Source organism: Macaca thibetana, chromosome 6 (genome assembly GCF_024542745.1).
Source record: "Macaca thibetana thibetana isolate TM-01 chromosome 6, ASM2454274v1, whole genome shotgun sequence".
NCBI classification, from domain to species: Eukaryota; Metazoa; Chordata; class Mammalia; order Primates; family Cercopithecidae; genus Macaca; species Macaca thibetana.
In genome coordinates this window covers 136,163,886-136,183,918 of record NC_065583.1, presented here as the reverse complement: position 1 = coordinate 136,183,918, position 20,033 = coordinate 136,163,886, and the positions used below count along the sequence as shown (strand labels likewise).

Sequence of the window (20,033 nt, the reverse complement as noted above, 5' to 3'; positions counted from 1 at the left end):
ATGCAAGAGGAAATACAGGTGGGAAGAAGTACCTGATCTGGACATGGGGGGCAAAGGAAGGCTTCTGGAAGGAAACAACCTTCTAGCTGAGAATGAAGAAAAATGGCAACATGAATTTAGAGAAAGGAAACAGTACGTGTGAAAGTGTTGTTCAGTGTCCTAAATGTTAAAGGTCCTGTTTCCCCAGAACATGGAGTGTGTGTGTGTGTGTGTGTGTGTGTGTGTGTTTGTGTGTGTGTGTGTGTGAAGGAGCAAGGCAGGGTGGTGGTCAAGTGTGAGCATGAGACCACTGGGGAGGCTGCGGCAGTCTGAGAGAAAGATAATGATGTTGAGCAGAGAATGTGTTGAATAACTCATCCCTTTTCACTGGACAAGCAATGCTTCAGTGTATATTAAGTTCTTATTCATACCATACTGTCTATTCCAGAATAATCTAATTAGTTTTATTGCTATATCAGTTCTTGGGTCAGCACCACACTGTTTTGAGTTTAATGAAACATCTAAACTGGTAATGCATGTATCCTCATCACTTTTCATTTTCAAAATTGATTTACCTATTCTTGCCAATGTGTTCTCCCAAATAAACTCTAAAATAATTTCAAAAGTCATAAAAGCATACGCGCGTGTATACGCATGGGTGTAAATACATGTATATATATGTGTGTGTGTTTCTTCCAACCATTTTTCAATTTTTTGGAGAATAAGATGTTTTTATTCAAGTTTCTGTCAGTAAGTATTTTATATTACATGACTTCTCTATAGACACACACGCGCGCACACACACACACCACACAAAATCTCCCATTGGTAATTTGATTGGAAATGTGTTAAATCAGAAGAACAGACATTCTTTTTAATATTGAGTCAGCCCATGAAGAAGCATTGAAAGTTTTCCCACTTACTCTATTCTTTTATATTTCTTTTTAAACCTTTATAGTCTTACTCTTATAGGTCCTGCATATTTCTTGATAAGGTATTCTTTTTTCTTTTATAATTTTAGCTTTTTGTTATGAATGGATTTTTCTCCCATTATCTTTCTAGTATTACTGGACTACAGGATAAATATTAATGTATGTATATTTACTTTTTACCTGATTATTTAGCAGATTATAATTAATTATAAGTGTTTATGGTTAATTACAAAAGTTTATAATCATGGTGTCTTTAAATAATGATAATTGTTCTCTTTCCAATAGTTGCATCTAATTTTTATTTGGTGTCTTACAGCATTGATCGTAACTTCTAATATTAAATAATAATGATAATAGTGAGCATCCTGTCTTAATATCAATTTCAAGAAGAATTCCCCTTACATAACATTTTTTAAAGTGTGTTATGTGGAATCTAATAAAATAAACTTGGGAAATGCTACAAATGAAAATTCTCTCTCCCAGGCATTCTTAATTCATATTAACATATTAATATGAGATCTGCAATAAAGACATGAGTTCAACCGAGTTTAACCCAGTATTTCTAAAATGTATTTGACTACGAAACTATGGAAGTATTTTTCTCTCATTTAGAATTTTACATCTGTTATGACAGTCAAAATTATATTAATTTGATCTTCTTTCTTTTTTTAGAAAAATAATTTTCATACTTTCTTGTCTTTCCCGCTTGATCTCTCTTTTGCCATATGGACTATGATTTGGGTTTGCTTTTAATTTTTTTCAATAATTTAGAAGCTCATCACCCTTCTTTTTATTTCTACAAGTGGTTACACTTAAAGTTTCCAAGACATTTCTACCCATATCTTATGCTTAGCAAAGTCAAAGACATGACCATACAATTTTCTAATCAACTTCAAAACAAAATGGTATCTTTGAATAACCCCATCAATGGAAATTTAATCCATTTTTACTTTCTTCCAACCTTTCTTCAGTATTGGTAAAAATAATTTAACATTTTTTATTCAAGTTACTGTCAGTAAATATTTTATAATGCATGACTTCTCTTTTGTGAATTATGTGATCTGTTCAGCAACATAATTCTTTTACAATACATTCCTGAGCAGTTCTAGGTTATCTGGTTTCTGTGTCCATAACTATTATCTTTTTATACCATAAATTTCTCATTTTTTACTTTTTAAGTTTTAACATCTTAAGATCCACCACCTTTTATCCCATTTATCCTTTTAGGGTTCATAGTGTAGGTCATCTACATTTCAAGAAGTGCTTAATTCTGTTTCCTATAGTGTCAGTTTTACTCCTTACTACCTTCAATGGACAAATTAGTACTATTAATTCATTTCTGGCTCCCCTACAACCCCTTTTAATCTAACCCAGCACTCTTTTCCTTCCTTACTTTTATCTCATAATGGCTACCTGTCCTTTTCCACAGTATTTTCTATTTCAGTTGGAGAAACACTTTCCTGACATTGACATTGAGATGATGTTTCAGTTTTCTTGTTAGACAATTTTGTTCACTGTCGAAGCTACTTATTTTTCATGATTACTCATCTAGGAATGAAAATCAATCTACTTAAACCCAATATTTGTGAACACTGAGCATATGTAATGTGTTCTTAAACCTGTTCAATATGTACTAGGCTGTAAATGTTCTGGCCTACAGCTGGAGGGCAGAATGACATGTCCTAGTTCAATATCGGCCTCTAACAGGAATGCTACTGATGTAGTTTTCTGCACTGATAGGATCTTCCCTTCTTCCATCGCCTATTCTCCTGGAGGCAAAATAGAGAACATAAAAAGTCATCATCTTTGGTATGTTCTTCTTTAGGGGCTTTTTCTTTCTTCCAACCCAACCCCCATAGTCCTTACTTGCTAGATGTGTGTTCCAGGATTCGGTTCACCACTGCTCAGTCTTCTAACATCCAATTTCATTGTTTTCTGAGAGTTGAGATTTTTATACAGATATAGAAGGGATGCTCTGCTTGTTTGAAATGGTTCTATTTGGCAGAGCGATAGCCAAACAGTTTTTAGGCAAAAAATGAACTGTCTCCTTACTTTCTTTGAAGAAGCCAACAATTTGGTTTTGTTGCCAACAGCAAATAATATATTGGCTAATAATTGTGATTTACAACGATATGGGTAATGTTAGTCATAACATGTCTTCCAAGTTTCTGGCTATGGACTAACTGTAGGTCTTGGAGTGTGGTATTATCCTTCTCCCTCCTTCTCCCTCCTGATCCTTCTCCCTCCTCACCAATCTCTTATCTTTTAGCGTAGTTGAAGATTGGAACTTCTTCCCAGAAATCTAGCATTTTCTTAAGTCCTTTCCGGTTTTAAGATTTTTATCATTCTACATATTTTTCCTGTGAATCTCGGCTGAATTTCTCATTTAATAAAGTCCAAGTTAGTGTGAACAAATAACATGTTTCCCTATTTTACATACATACAGAAATTCAAACATGTACTCTCTGGCAGCCTTTAGCATTTGTAAGTGCTCTCTCACCAAGAAAATCCTTTAACAGATAACCAAGTGTCCTGGGGAAGAAGAGTGGCAGGAAACTTGTTATATTTGTGTCACTGTCTTCAAAGGGTGATGAAGTGTATGTCTCCAAAGATGTGGTGTTATCATCTTTGAGTATCACTTGAATTCAAGTCAATATTTATTGAGACCCCATGATGTATCAGGCGCCTTACTAGAAAGTCAACATACAGAGATGCATAAGACATGATCTTTTGCAGTGGGTAAGTTAAGATCTTTCTTCTACTGCTAGCATTGTCATGTGTAAGGCTGATGGGTTGAGTCTTTGGAATTTGTGAAGATCTTTCCAGGTTTTTTAAAAAATCTTTTGATTCTCACAAATGTATTTTTTTTTTCTGTTTCTTAGAATTATGTTCTTTATGGCTACCAGGAAATCCTTTGATTCTGGAATTAGATTGCATTATTCCACTGGGGTAATAGGATTGAGAAGGTAGGAGTGTCTTTGAAGAATAACGCTAAATAACCCAAACACTAAGGCTGAATCTTCAGTACAGCTCTTAAGGCATTCTGTACATACCCTCTGCTGCTTATTAGAAATCCCAAAGCCCTGCTGCCTTAAGAAAGAGGCCCATCCCCATCCTCATCATAAGATGCAAGACGTAGCTAAACATCTCATCTTCTCACTTGAGTATTATATACTCTCAGGCCAGGATACTTTCCAACTCAAGCGTAAGATAACATTACATTCTGATCTTCGTGTGTGTGTGTGTGTGTGTGTGTGTGTGTGTGTGTGTGTGTGAGAGAGAGAGAGAGAGAGAGAGAGAGAGAGAGAGATGTGTTTTGTTTTGTTTTGTTTTTTGAGACAGAAATTTCGCTGTTGTCACCCAGGCTGGAATACAATGGCACAATATTCTGATCTTTTGAGAGAAAAGTTTCACACAATTAGCCTTTGAAATACACATTCCTTTAAGTACCACGAAAACACTGCCCCATATAATAATATTTCTAAGAAGCACACGTGTACCTCTCACGATGATTTTTTCTTGTTACCACCAATAAAAATTAGAGCTGTATTGTTTTTGTTGTTGGGTTTGTTTTTGTTTTGTTTTTTGGTGACTACTGTGACCCTCAAAAAATCAATCTGACTTTCTCAATCTTGATTTGCAACATGAAGGATACCAAACAAAGAGAAGGGTTCAATGAGGGAAAGCTCAACTACCTACCCTAAATATTTAGTATAGCAATGCTGAGCTTTTGGTAAAGGCTCAAAATTCTCATGCTTTCCCACTAAATGAAAAGGGGAGCTTTGCTACTAGTAAACCATATTCAAGAAATAAGTCTCATTAATGCTTTGCTTCTTTCCTATGAATTATTGCTCTGTAATGGATGTTTGACAGGTTACTAGCAAAGCTCTGTTCAATGAGCACAGAGACCCATCAGATCTGTATTCCTCCAACCACTGGAGTTTCATTAAGTAAGTTTCTCTACCCCTCTACTTCAGAACACAGATGAGAAGAATGACATTGGATCTAAAGTTCTGGCACAAAGAATGATGTCTGCCTTTGTGTGATGATTTCAAATTCAGGGTAATAATTCCAACTATTTTTCCCTGGCCATGATAGAAAGCTCAAGAAATCTTGGTTCCTTGTCTCTTTTCTTCCATCCAGTTAGTCTTTCTAATTACACACTCAACACAATGTTCTGCTGAGCAAGACACCTGCTGTAGCCACTATCACCCCTGGCATAACCAGATATTTAAGGGTACCTAAAGGAGTTTAGCCATATTTTGCCAAGATCCCAAGTTCCATGGCATAAGAATCCATCCACTTCTCTACTGCCTATAGAAAAGGACAGCTCAGTGTTTCTGAAAGAATTGTTCTCAAACAGGAAAGCATTTGAGGTAACATGTCAACAAGGTGGCCTGGTAATTGGTGTTCCTTTCAAAACCAGATGAAGGAAATGGCCAGCTCAGACATTCTCTTCTCCCCAGTGTCCTGTGGGAACAAGATTTACCCAGACACAGCTGACCATGAGAAGTCATCAGGGATTTACAGCCTGTCTAAGAACAAGACCAATGATGGGGTCATTTTGCAACATGCCCCCATTTGATTGTCAGAGGAGAGATACTCTATTAACAAAAGAATTTGCACTGGTATTTTCAGGGACACATAAAGTAATTGCCACTTGAACATTTTTCCAGGCTTTCAAAGAAATGTAAGAATAGCCTAAGGCTAAATTATGTTCATGTCTTTAGTGAGTCATTATATTACTGACAATAAAGTGTATTATTTCTTTACTTTCAGATGCCCTCACATATTTTTTAAAGTAGAAAGGAGACATATTATGGTCACCATTCTTAAGAGACTTCACTAAAAGACACGAATTTAGTATCTCAGTTACTTAAAAATAGCTGTTGCTCACCCACTATGTGCCAGGCTGTATACCAGGCACCAATATGAAAAGGTAAGTATTCTCTGCTCTCCCTAAGCACGGTCTAGTGGAGGAGACAGCCAAAATGCAGCCACAGCCAGAATGAGGAGCAGTTAATGAACAAGTAGGCAGCGAGTAGGGAGGGGATTATATGAGAGACGGTACAGATGAACTGAGGGTGAGTTGTACATCCCTGGTATTTTGGGCAATTGCAAATAGTCTGATGAGCAAAACACAAGGAGAAGAAGTGACAGCAAGCATGGCTGAAAATGTAGGTTGGTGTCAAACTGTAAAAAGCCTTGAATACTGTGCTAAATGGTTTGATCCGTGAATCAGGTAGAGGACTTGACTCAGGTCTCTTGACTCAAAGGTCGTTTTTTCTCTGCTAGATTGCACTTGTCCTTCCAAATGCTAGTGAACACCACACTGAATCTGATCAAAGATCTCTCCATGGAAATATGTAAGTTGCCTATAAGAAGCAATTGATAGGTTCTCTTCTTATCATCTCCATCTCACAGATAAGGAAACTGAAGCATAAAGAACTTGAGTAACTTGTCCAAGGTCACACAGCTAGTTAGGTGATCCCAGACAATGTGGCTGCAGAGTCACTAGCCCTAACTACAACACTTAGCCTCTCTTTATCTAGAGGTCTTTATGCATTTGTCTGCATTCTACTGATGTTGGTATTGGTGAGTAAAGATTCCCTTCCAGAATAGGTTTGATAAATTGCCAAGTCTGAAACTGAAAAATTAATATCTATGATAACAGAGGTTTTGGGGTCAAGGAGTAAAAGGAATTCATCCCATCATATCTCCAAATACTTTTTTCTTTACCAATTTATTGGAATTTGAGACCAGATATCTGGAACCAAGCAGCCTCACCCTGTTAAGGGAAAGAAAAGAAAAAAGAGAAGAGAAGAGAAGAGAAGAGAAGAGAACTAAAAGTATCTGCAAAAATATTAAAGGATTTGACTGAGGCCTCTGAGATGCTCCAAATGTTGCAATTGTGCTTTACTATCCAAGTTAATAGCTGTAGATCTAAGAGAGTTATGATGTGCCTGGTAAATATTGGTTGTTTCGTTTTAAGTCTTCATGGAGAAAATGGAAAAGACATTAGAATGTAGGGTGAAGTCAGAGCAGGACAGACAGGTCCTGCAAGTGTTTCTTTAGATGCATTGATATTCATAACATCCTAACAGGCCTTAAGGCTGTCTTCTTACCAAAGGGATAAGATACCATTTTCCTTGGACACACAAATAATAAATGTACTCTCACAACATCACTTGAATGTTGTGGTTTTACAAATATACTATGTTTTAAATAGCTATACCCCTCAGATCCCTTACTAGACATCAATATTTGTTGGAATTTCAACATCAAAGATTTATTGTTAGGGGGGAGGAGGAGGAGTTACTCCAAAGGCTAGAACTAGTGCATATACCGTACTACCAATCACATGTATTATTGCTTCTAATCTTCATAATTTTGAGTACTATCTTTATTGTCACCTTTTAATGAAGATGCTAGGGTTCAGGGGCCTTAAGTGACTTGCCCAAAGTTACACAGCTTGGTAGAAACAGAATTTGCCACAGAACTTGCATGTTAAGTCAAAGAATTTGCTAGTTCCATACAATTAAAACTTGGAAGGAAAAAGTAGAGCCTTATGAATAGAGTCCTGAGCAAGAAGGATGAACAATCTGAAGATGAAGTACTCCGTAAAGGAAAGATCTGGGTTTGAATTCTAACCTTGCCTCCGTTCATCTCTGTGATCTTGGGAAAATCTGTTAACTCTTTAAACTGTTGGATATTTATAAAATGGGACTGGTGCTATTTGGCCTGATATCTTACAGAGGAAGATTTAGTCAGGCCAGGCACACATAGGGTCTCTCTGACCTGGAAAGCCCTGTATAAAGACATGGTACCCTTCTTAGTGTCAGCATTGAAACATCCCTCGTGTCCTGACACCTCATATCAATACCCAGAAACCCTAGGCTCTTCCTTCAATCCCATACTCCTTCCTCAGCTGCCAAGCAGCTTGGTTAAGAAAAGCCTTGTTCTTGGGGAGTACGCCCATAAAAGTATCTCTGTTTCCTTGCAGTTTCACATTAAGTGAAATTAGAGTGCCCTTCACAAAGAATATATATTTCGAAAGCCCTCCCACTGGCAAAGCAATTGTCAGTCAACAAACCAGGTAGATCGAGTCTCTGCCCTTGGAGTTTTTGTATTCTGAGAATGACTAGCAACTTTCTCTCATCCTAGAGCAAACAGGGCTTTCAGAGGGCAGGTCCTGGGGCAGTGTGTAGCCAAGATAGAATTGATTGGCTTTTGTGTCCAAAGTCATGGGTATCAAGAGAGCTGCCATTTATCAACTACCTCTTTGATACTTGGTGTATAGGACAGGCATGTTAACTATATTATTTCTAAACCACATGATAAGTCTGTGAAGTATTTTCATCCCTGGTTTACAAAGGAAGAAAAGAGGCTCTGTGAGACATGCCAGAAAGAACATGCTCTACACAACCAGCTGGTTACAATGTGAGACTTTGTCCAGTACTAGCCCTTCTTTCTTGGCAATCATCAGAGTCACTCAAGGCTTGGAGGACTGTGCTGGCAAAAAAGAAATCTTGTATTTTCTAAAACTCACATCCACACTTTGGAGGGGACAAGACTGAGATCAACCCCAGTTCCTACTGTTTTCTTTATGACAGTTTATCAGAGCATTTTTTTCCTTATATTCATTCAGTCCTGAGTTTCTATTTAGTTGTGATAATAGATACATTTTTTGAATTTTTGATACCTTGGGGTACAAATTTGGAATCTATGGAGGATAAGGGAGTAACAAAATGTTATGGAAATTGAAATATACAAATTATTTTCTCTCTCTGCAGATTTATAATCACTTTATCTGGGATATCACGTAGGTTATGTGGTTACTGTAGTACTCATTTAATAATCAGATTTTATTTAGAGAACTATAAAAGGTACAACGTAAGGGGGAAATATATTTTAGATGATTTTTTTTTTCAATTTCCAATTTTGAAGAAAGATGTGTTTTTTAAAACTTTTAAAGAATTTCTCCTACATTTCACTCCCTTTAAGGCAAATTGATAGCTGTGAAAATGGCACCTTGGAAACATTTCTGTCATAATCACAGGAGAGAGTGAGAATTATTAATATTCTTAGCCATATAGCATCATAAAGTAGATCACAGCTGTTTCTTTCAGAAAATGGCATTTGTTTTTCTATCAGACGTATTGTCTGTCTCACAATCTAACCGCTTCCACATCTGGAATATCTTAACTGAAAATGTCCACAGCATTACACAGCCTGGCTCAGGGAGAGAAAAGAACTAGGGCCTGCATCGAATTCCGTCTCTCACTCAGCTGATCTGCATTCCTCCTACAGCATTTCCTTATGCTTAAGAAGAACTCCTAGATTTGGGAACTGCATGAGCCTCTGTAACCTTCTGACAAGGGTGAGAAGCTCAGAACTGCATTTCTGTGCATTTTTCCCTTGTCTTTCCTGCTTTGGAGGAGAAGCCCTGCAAGAGCTTCCTGCCAAGGGACCCTGCTTTCTCAGCAGCCAGATCCGGAGAGCCAGAAATCCATCTTCAGCTCCTTTGAACTTGGCGGTTGTTAATCATGCTGTGGTTGTGCTGTGGTTGTCCTTTAAGAGCAAAGGCTTCACAGAGAGCAAATCAGCTGCCTGTGGGGAGGGTTTCAGCTTCTCGTTGTGGGCAGATCATCTGCTAACAGCTTACTGAGAGAGAGTTGAGGACATGTGGCTGAAACACTGTCAGAGCTGCTGTGAACACAGTCCAAGTGAGCAATTTTATGACCCAAACCAGGCAGACACTAAGTGCTTTCTAGTGGTGAAAAAGAAGCAGAGAGAAAAAGAGAGAACAAAGACCAAGTGGTGGAAACCAAAACAAAAAATATATATTTATTTCAGCAGCTACATATTTTTCTGTTTGGAAGATTGGTATCTCCTACTTAACCAGAAACTACAACACATAAGATCAAATAAGATTAAGTGTCCGGTTTGCTAAATAGCAGAGCAAAGAAACTAAGGTCAGGAATTCAGACTCTTACATCTGAGGAAAGAGAGAGGCAAAGAGAAGATATTGGAAATGCCAATATCCATTCAATGAAATAAAAAGAGACTACTGTAGGCATCCTCAGAAGCTCGCCTCGTGTCCAGTGCCGTGGGAACCACAGAAGGCGCTCAGCTTTGCGGCTTCACTCAGAACTGGGGGAATGCTCCATAGAGTCGAGGGCACGTTATTCTAAAGTGCTCCATTTGTTTACTTTGGCAAGTGGAAGATGACTTTGCTAAGCGATACTCTGCTGGGGCTCAGGGCCAGCACTGCTGGAGTAGGAAAAGGGAGCCTTCCTGGGGCAAGGCTTCTCAGTCTTCCTGCCATCAGCATTGCAGCCAGAGCAGCCCTGAGATGTCAACAGAAGGATGATGAACTGTGTCAGCAGTGTTAGCAAATGGCTGAAGTAGAACGGAGCTGCCCAGGATGCTGCCCCTGTCACTGGGGAATCTGAGGGAGGCTGAAAGATATTGTAAAAGGGATTGAAGGGTTGGGCTGGCTGGAGGAATGGCGCCATCGGCATCCATGCCACAATACTCCAGGACGGCCCTGCCTTTGTCAGGGCAGCCATCAGAGGCGGTTTTCCCTCTAACCAGGATGGGCATCGCTCCTTGGGCTTGCCAGTCTCACCTCTCCTCATGCCATTGCATGTCCAAGGCATGTCCTCAGGGGATGGTGCTGATCCAGGGTGGCATACCCAAGTGGGGAGGAAACCCTGAACCTCATCCTCTCAGAGATCTGCTGCAGTCAGCCACTGCACTGAGGTGCACGCTCTGAGCAGCAGTTGCTGGTGCGGGAGGCTTCCTTGTGGAGTGGGCCTCAGCCACAGCCTGAGGGTCCTCTCTTGGGGATACTACCAGTTAATTGGTTCGTCTTCAGTCTCCACTCAAACTTAGGCCTGTAGGTCCATCAATGACTACATCAGCCTCAAGGACCGAACAGGTGGGAGGAAGGACTGGTGTGAGTGAGGGAAGCAGCTGAGCTGAGGAGTGCTGGCACCTGTGCAAAGCCAGCAATGAGGGGAACCTCCCAGGGGGAGCCCTGCACTTGGGTAGACCTGAGGGAGCAGCCAGAAGGAAAGGGGTTGACCCTGTAGTTGATTAAGGTTCAGAGAAAGAAAAACAAAAACAGAAAACGATCATAGTTTCAGATGCTCCCAATGAGCCTGTGACCTCCCCAAAATCCTATAATCAAGCACATGGGTGGAGCTGGCCTCACTTTCCCATTCTCCCACTTGTAACTTTTGATTCCACATCATGGCTAAGGTCCTCGGCAAACTGGATTAAACCTTGGATTTAAAAATAAAATAAAATGAAAAGCAGTTGGGGACAGGAGAAAGTGGTTTCCAAGAACCTACACCTCTCTACCCTGAAATGGACGGAATATTGTGCTCCCCTCAAAATTCACATGTTGAAATTCTAACCTCCAATATAATGGAGCCTTTGGGAGGCTTCATGGATGAGATTAGTGTGCTTACAAAAGGGGTCCCAGGGCTCTCTCACTTCTTCCCACCATGTGAGGTTATAACAGGAAGTCAGCAGTGTGTAACCCAGAAAAGAGCCCTAACCAGAACCTGACCATGCCGGCAACCTGATCTCAGACGTCCAGCCTCCAGAACTGTGAGAAATTAAGTTATGTGGTTTATAAGCCACCCAGTCTAAAGCACTTTATTATAGCAGCCTGAACTGATTAAGACACTCCTGAGAACCGTTCCTTCGGGGAAGGTCCTGATTAGCTTTCACCTAGCCCAGTTTGCAAACACACTGGATTGTCCTGCCCATGGCAATCTTCACGTAGCAGCCTGGCAGACAGAGGAGGGGTGATGCCAGCAGGAGCAATCTTCCCGAGGAGGCAGTTCCTACTAGCTAAGTTTCTTGTCCTGCTTTTGCTCACTGAAGGTCCAAGCCTATCCCCTGTATTCATTTTCCTCCTAATCCCCTGGCTGACGGAGTCAAGCTTTGGAGAATTCCTTTAAGAGTCTCAGTTGGCCTTATGGATCCCAAAACACACCTGCTCTCCTGGAAGCCCCTTCTCTATTGATGTCCAGATTCTGAGCAGGCCGACAGTGCATGCATGAGAACCTTTCATAAAATAGGACTATTTTTTACTCCCTTTGCTTTTTCTTCGTGTTATTTCCCTTCTTCACTCCCTTTCCTTTTACCTTACCTTACACATTTGTCACGTCCTTGCCTGGAAAGCCTAATGTCACCTCCCTGCCTTTTCACAGCCTACAGGATTGAGTCCAGACTTGCCAGCTTAGCCTTTCATGGAATGCAGGTTTAGTACAGGACTGCTAAACACAGTTTCAGAATGAACCATTCTCCTGGCCTTTTATCATTGCCAGTATTTCTCTTTATTTTATTTTATTTTATTTTAGGAGAGTTGATATTTGATAAGAATTGATGGACTGCTTTTCATGGAAACTTGAGAATTCATATTTTTACTCAAAATCTTTTCACTTTTTTGCTTAGAGCCTGTTAAAGACTGAGGTCCTCTCTCTGTCCCTTCTACTCCCAGCCAAACCCAGTAGACACATGTGAGCAAGTTGTCACCTGACCCGAAGCTCCAGCCCCTGGAACGAACTGAAACAAAATGTATCCTTGCATTTTCCAGCAAGGAACTGCCTTGCCTACAAAAATACTCTGTTCTTTAATACGCAGATCAATTATTAACAGTAGGCTGTACCTTTCACCAGATTGTAAAAGGATGACTGCGTAGAGCCACAGCATTCTCCTTGTCAGTGTAGGAAATGCAGAGGAGGATGTTACCTCCGGAACTTGCCACTCAGACACCTAACAAAGATGAGGAAGGCTGCAGCCTGAAGCGTGGGTGAGGTGTCCAACCGCCCAAAGGCGACAAGTGAGATACTCAGGTCCCCTTCCTCTTCTCACTGGGAGTTCTGATTCTCTCCTTTCAATCTTTCTCATCGCAATTGGGAATGGCAGGGGTGGGGTGTGTTTGGGGTATCAATGGTGGTAAAAAGGGTCTTATGGGTAGGGCCATGTTGAATAAGAGATGAGCACGGAGACAGCGTGTTAACTTAAAAGGCCAACACCGTAGCTCATTTGAGACCGTAGGAGCTCCAGGAAGACAGTGCTGTTCAGGTGTGGGATCAAAGATCAGGAGGGCGGCTCAGTAACACACTGGCCCAGTCACATGACAGACCAGTCCTTGCAGTGAACTGGGAGACAAGGAGGCTGCCTTGGCATGGAGCTGAGAACGTCTCTAGATCACACTGGAAGGCAGAGAGAGTCCAGACAGGGAACTCTGAAGAGCTGCCACAGCCTGTGCCAGGGTGACATCAGGGTGAGTTGAGATGATTTTTTTTTTAACAAACTTCATTTTTTGCAGCAGTCTTAGGCTTACAGAAAAATTGAACAGAAAGTACAGACAGTTCCTATATACCCGTTTTCCCCCACGGAGTTTCTTCTATTAATAACATCTTATGTTTGTGTGGTATGTTTATCATGATGAACCCATGTTGATATACCATTATTAACTAACAAGTCCAGAGTTTACATTAGGGTTTACTTTTTGGGTCGTACGGTTCTATGAGTTTTAACAAATGGATGACATGTATCTATCATTACAGTATCATACAGAATAGTTTCACTTCCCTAAAACATAACCCTCCCTTCCTTCCTGCAAATCCCTGACAACTGCTGATCTTTTTACTGTCTCTATACTTGTGCCTTTTCTGAAATGTCATATAGTTGGAATCATGCAGAATGGAGTCTTTTCTGACTGCTTCTTCCACTTAATATACTTTTAAGGTTCCTCCATGTCTTTCCAGGGCTTGGTGGCTTCTCTCCATTTTAGCACTGAGTAACAATCCATTGTATGGATGTATTGTAGTCTGTGTATCCATTTGGGCAGACTTTCCAGCAAGATAGAAGGCAGAAACAATGGAAAGGGTGGATGAAGGGAAAACTGCAAGGAACACAGGACAAGATAGAAGCAAGAGGAGGAAGGTTTTGGAGAAGTGGAAAAACAAGCTAGAGAGACGCGCACAGAGGCCTAACCTGGGGTAAGGCAGGGCCTTGTAACCAATGCTCAGTGAGAGAGGCAGCCCCTCACTGACCTGCACCAGGCCTTTCCTGATTTTATAGACAGAGTGTCATGAGGTCATGAGGGCGGGAACCATGTCACCTTCATCCTGAGAGCCCAGCACTTTGTAGGCATCTAATAAATATTTATTACACCAATGAAACCTTCAAAGTCTCTTCTAAAGAAGCAAGTTTTCCCAGACACCAGAAGACAAATGGCCTAGCAGTCCCTGATCCAGTCATCTCGGGTAGGTGTGAGCTGGTTTCTTATTTGAACCCTCCATGCCACAGGGCAGCATCAAGCTTGCCTGACACACACCTCGTGAGCCAGGAATGCGCCACTTTGCCACCAACTCCACCTGGCTTGGGAGACGCTCCATGGACAGAACCAGAGCCATGCTGCAGGGAAGCAGAAAAACAAAGGAGATGCATGCCAACCTAACATGCCAGGTAAAAAAAATGCATTCTTGCCTCAGAGGAAGAATCCAGCTCTCCATGCCTTCATCTTTCACCCCAATCACAAGGCATCAGAATTAGCCCACCTGACCTCTATGGAACAAGAAGAGCAAGCAGGGTGACTTGGGTGCTAAGAAATCACTGTGAGAGGAAGATGAGGCATCTGTGCCCTCCAGATGTTCACCTTTGGGAGGAGAGAACATCTGTGCAACAATAGCAGTAGCTCCCATTCACTGATGTGAGAACCCGGCCTGAGGGGTGCAGCTAGCAATCTGGATGGTAGAGGGTAGCTCTCCAGAGGGTCTGACAATTCACCTAAAGATTGCAGGACCGATAGGAACCTGCTAGTCAGAATTTACTAGCTCAGTGGTGCCCTCCAAGCAAGAGAACTTATCAGCCAGACCTGTGTCTTGGTGCAACATCACTGCTTAAAATCAAGTCCTCCCAAGGCATGGTGTCCATTTTCCTTTCTCTGGATGACATGAAGAGAGAGAATGAACCCAGTAAGATGATAGAATGCTTTGCTTTGGATCTGTTCATATCCTACCCGTGTTTGTGCTCACATGAGTTACACAGTCAGTACAAGGGTAGAGAGCTCTTGAGAATTTCTTGCCTAAGGGAAAGAACTGGGGGCTGCTTTGCTCAAAGGCATTTTTCAATGTGGGGCTTATCTAGAGACATACATCTTGCTCCTTCTCCCCACTGCTGTTGCATAACTAGGGGAGTTGAGGGTCACTGTGGACAGACACACAGATGGTAGAGATGGGGGCAGTGGTGGGGCAAGGAATTGCTGCCTTGCCACTTCGAAGTCTCCTAAATGACATCTCTGAAGAAGAAGGACATGTCCATGGCGAGAAGAGCCCCATGGTGATTCTGTTGCTCCTAATGTGCCAGGCTCAGACTCTTCAAACCACAAGAAGTGGCCCAACGAGTTCTACGTAACTACAAATGCAAGCAGGAAAAAACCACACTCAAATCTGAGCACAGCATCAGCCTTGGAGACAGCCGGCCTTTACTAATGCAACAGCATCTGGCTGCTTCTGCTGTACCTGGATGTCTTCGGGGCAGTTCTTGTACACAGAGGCCCCACATAGAAGCAGAGCTCCTACCATTAAGCTCTCCATATCCAAAACTTTCTATATGAAAGATACAGCATCTGTGTCTCACAAGAATCTGTTTTCTGAGGGCATCTGCTATTTGAGAGCTAACCAAAACAGAATTCCCACCTTTATCTTCTTGCTCATTTACACTCATTTCATGCATGGAAGGGACTGGTCCTGAATATTCAGGGCAATGTCCAGCATTTGGTAGTAGTGGAGAGAAAGAGAAGAGAAAATTCTAGACTGTGTTCCTCTGTCTGGGAATGTGACTCTCACCTCTCAAATCCTTTCCTCCTCCTGTTCACACTTTTTCTCCCTGACTTTCCATAACCTTTTTAGGCTTAGCTCCTTTTATCTTACCCTACATGCTTTCTTTCTACCCACGCTAGTGGGTACTTCTCAGCCATAGACATTGGAGCACATTTAAATATGCTGGAGCCCTTAGAGAATTAAGAGGTGGGGAGAGAGGAGGGCACAGAGCTGAGGATGGCATGCAGAGGTTGCCACTAACTCATTCACAAGGAGCCCTGAATTTCCAGGGACATTAAAAAACAGATGCTCATGACAGAGCATAGAACCATGCCCTAATTGTTTGTAATGTTGAAGTGTGTGTCGTTCGTTCACTCATGTATTCTCTCAACATTGGGACTGAGCACCAATTATATAACAGAGTAGGACTTGACAATACAAAAATGAATGAAACACAGTCCTTGTCCCCAAGAAGTATGTGGGCACGACAGGCACATGGACCAGTGATGATCATGTCAAACATGATGAAGTCCATGGTCCTGAGGGACATTTGAACCATGGGCCTGCATGAGAGGGCCTGGAACCCTAATGGGCTGATCTAGGAAGAATCCCTCTGGACTTGATGCCTGAACTTGAAGGTAGAGATGGAAGGAGAAGGGCTCTGGGTAGCATGTTCCCGGCAGAAGAAGCCCACTGCAAGAGCAAAGGCACTGACGAAGCCTCATGGTCACTGGAAAACTGGGATTCAACTAGCTGAAATCTTAACGGTGCAGCCTAGGGGGAAGTGAGACCCAGGGTGGGGGGCAGAGCCAAGTCTCTGCATCCAAACTTTTCTATATGAAAGATACAGTGTCTGTGTCTCACAAGAATCTGTTTTCTTGGGGTGTCTGTTATTTGAGTGATAACCAGAACAGAATTTCTAAAGATGGACTTTGAGGCCGGGTAACAAGGCTGAGGCTAAGAAGATCTATGGAAGGTCTGTCGGCAGGAGAGATGTATGATTAAATCTGCATTGGCAGAAGGAAAGTTCTGGTTGAAATGTGCAGAGCAGTTTGGAGGGGACAAGAGAGATGACATGGAGAACAGTTAGGACGCTGTTACAATAGAATAGGCTAGAAATGATGTTCCTCAGAAGCCTCTTTCTCCCTGCACACCTGGCCACCTCAGACTTCCTGTTCAAGGGGAAGGCAGGCCAGGGAGGGAGGCTTCTTGAAAATAACGCATCTGTTAATTGGATCATTTCTGTGTGGTCAGTGTCTCTAGGGGCTTTGTTTTGGTCATCGTAGTGTAAAATCCCCATTATGTAAATATTTCCTCCTGATAAAAGCTCACTGTGTGTCTGGAACCCGACCAGCTTCCTTACAGTATTTGCTCATCACCAGGTTCAAGGACCCAGCTGTGTGGCTCTTCCCCAGAGCCTCTGTTGGAAAGAAGATTCCTCTTTGGTTATAAGTAGATACACAGTGGTCAAGATGCTCTAGCACAGTGCAGCAGAACAAGATGGGCTCACTAGGGAAAGATCATTGACCCCTACAGGGTACACTTATTCTTTTCTGATTATGATAGGACTCTGTTCAAATTAAAAATTATTTCAAAGAAAAAGCAACTGATTGTTTAGGCCAAAGCAGCACTTCTTCTTCTTCTTTTTTTTTTTTTTTTTTAATGAGGCAAAGTCTCGTTCTGTCACCCAGACTAGAGTGCAGTGGCACAATCTCACAATCTCGGCTAACTGCAACTTCTGCCTCCCCTGTTCTAGCGATTCTCCTGCCTCAGCCTCCCGAATAGCTAGGATTACAGGCACCTGCCACTATGCCCATCTAATTTTTGTAGCTTTAGTAGAGACAGCGTTTTGCCATGTTGGCCAGGCTGGTCTTGAACTCTTGACCTCAAGCGATCCACTCTCATCAGCCTTCCCCTTCACGCCTGGGATTACAGGCGTGAGCCACTGTACCCAGCCAGAATGATTTTTGGTAATGTAGTTAAGAGGGCACATTCTGGAGCAAACTGCCTGCCAAGTGTTAGCTGTGGGGCATTGGGGAAGAACTTAATCGCTTTGTGCCTCGGTTTCCACATGTAAAATGGGATAATTATATTGTCCCCCTGTACTAGTTTGCTGGGGCTGCCGTAACAAAGTACCACAACTGGGTGGCTGAAACAACAGAAATGCGTTGTCTCACAGTACTGGAAGCCAGAAATCTGAAAGCATGGTGTCCGTTAGCCTGGTTGGATCTCTTCTGGGACTGTGAGGAAGAATCTGTGCCATGCCTGTCTCCTGGTTTCTGGTGCTGTGCTGCTCATCCTTAGTGTTACCTAGCTTGCAGAAGCACCGTCTACCTCTGCCTTCATCGTCATGTGGTGCTGCCCCTGCGTGCATGTATCTATGTCCAAATTTCCCCTTTTTATAAGAACACCAATCATATTGCATTAGGGCTCACCCTCATAATCTCATCTCAACTAATTGTATCTGCAATGACCCTACTTCCAAAAAACACCACATTCTGAGGTCCTGGGTGTTGGGACTTCAACATATGAATTTGGGGTGGGAGGGCACAATTCAACCTAAACATTACCTAATAAAGTTTTCAATAATAAGTAAATGAGTTAACTCCTGGAAAGCATTTAAAACAGTGTCTGACATTCAGAACTCTCTCAGTAAATGTTAGATTATGCTGGGTGTAAATAAAAAGCTCCTAGGATAGCGGACGGCATTGCGATTCTACCGGTTTGTATTAGTGTGGACTTGCCAGTTATTTACATCTTGTGTCTTTTTTGGTTGGTCAGGGCTTAAGCCATACCAGGAAAATATTTTGAATAATACTCCTGGCTAAAAGGTGCAAGATGAGAAGGAGTAGATACTGTGGGTTCTGATTTTTCTTCCCTGTTCTCCAAGCTGTGTACACAGAACCATGCAAGTTGCCCCAACCGGGGAAAAACAACTGCCATTTCTTTTAAAGGGGGAACCAATGAAGGTCTTGTCCTGATGAGCCCACAAAAGCAAACTTCTCCATGTCTGTCGCTCACTCAGTGGGCTGAAGCAGAGCCTCCATGCTGAGCTTTGGAGACAAAGCTTGTTAGAGAATGTGCAACCTGGACTGATCCCAGGCTGCCCAAGGAGCAGCTGATGAGTGTAAAAGTGTTTGCTCACCTTAGAATCGGTCCTTTAAAAAATAAATAAGGTATGTTGATCTTTTATGTGAAGATTAAACGAATCAGATGGCCCAAAATGAATTCCAGGTAAAGAGGAATAAAATATCAGAAGGCAAGCTGCTGAAATTAGCAAGAGCTGAGCTCGAAGAGCCTGACTTTCCAGGCATGGCCAGTTTCTTCCTAGCAAGTTCCTGACGGAGCTGGGTGGCTGCCCCAGGTGACTGCAGGAGCAGGAGATTAAGGAGACAGCACCTGCCTGACAAAAAAGGTTGCTGACACAATAAGCCAAAGTCAAATTGAGCTGCCAAGGGAAAATGATTGGGGATATACAGTAACAGTTGAGGGAGAGACCAGAAGGATCTGTGTCCACAGAGGTTTTGATAGGGCTGACTTTGCTGCTGACCGACTCACCTCAGAAGCATGGACTCCCTGACCTCCAAAGCCAAGGCAATGGGGCTCTCTCCCTCTTGCCCCTTGAATTCCTGCGTCTCATTTCCCTGGGTAGACAGGGAGGCTCCTGGGCTCCAGCAGGAAAACCCTGCACTGGGAAGCAGGATGTCTACTCTGATCCTGCTGCCCCAAAGCTGTGTGGCTTTAGACAAGTGGTTTGACCTTTCTGGGCTCAGTTTCTTTGATTTTCACTATTATTTAAAGGGCTTGGGGTCATGAAAATCATGAACTCTTCACACTGAGAGGAACCTTCGTAATCCATTTTGTAGATAAGGAACCTAAGGCTGAAGAGGTCAGGGGCCTGCACCCAGCCATAGAGCTAAATGAGGGGCAAGGAACCTAGAACTCCGGCATCTCGACTCCCACCTGGGACACATTTTATCAGTAATAGTGAGGTCTCATCTGTTGATAGTGTTAGAATGCTCACATTTACTCCCCATAACAACCTTTTTTTTTTTTTGAGACGGAGTTTCTCTTTGTCACCCAGGCTGGAGTGCAGTGGCGCAATCTCAGCTCACCACAACCTCCGCCTCCCAGGTTCAAGTATTCTTCAGCCTCAGCCTCCCTAGTAACCGGGATTACGGCATGCACCATGACGCCTGGTTAATTTTTGTATTTTTAGTAAAGATGGGGTTTCACCATGTTGGCCAGGCTGGTCTCAAACTCCTGACCT

At 42.2% G+C, this 20,033-nt stretch overlaps 1 protein-coding gene across 4 annotated transcripts in view; it reads left to right on the top strand.

Moving 5' to 3' along the window:
* The window catches only part of PRLR (prolactin receptor), a 170,477-nt gene that overhangs the window by 22,647 nt on the left and 127,797 nt on the right, over window positions 1–20,033 (top strand). The window contains exon 2 of one of the 4 annotated variants that reach the window (XM_050793833.1): window positions 12,608–12,771. The exons of 2 other annotated variants lie outside the window; for them this stretch is intronic. The gene's annotated coding sequence lies outside the window, so the exon portion shown is untranslated. Of the gene's footprint in view, window positions 1–12,607; window positions 12,772–12,801; window positions 13,219–20,033 lie in introns of those variants that run through there. One more of the 4 variants, XM_050793832.1, reaches the window with a different exon arrangement.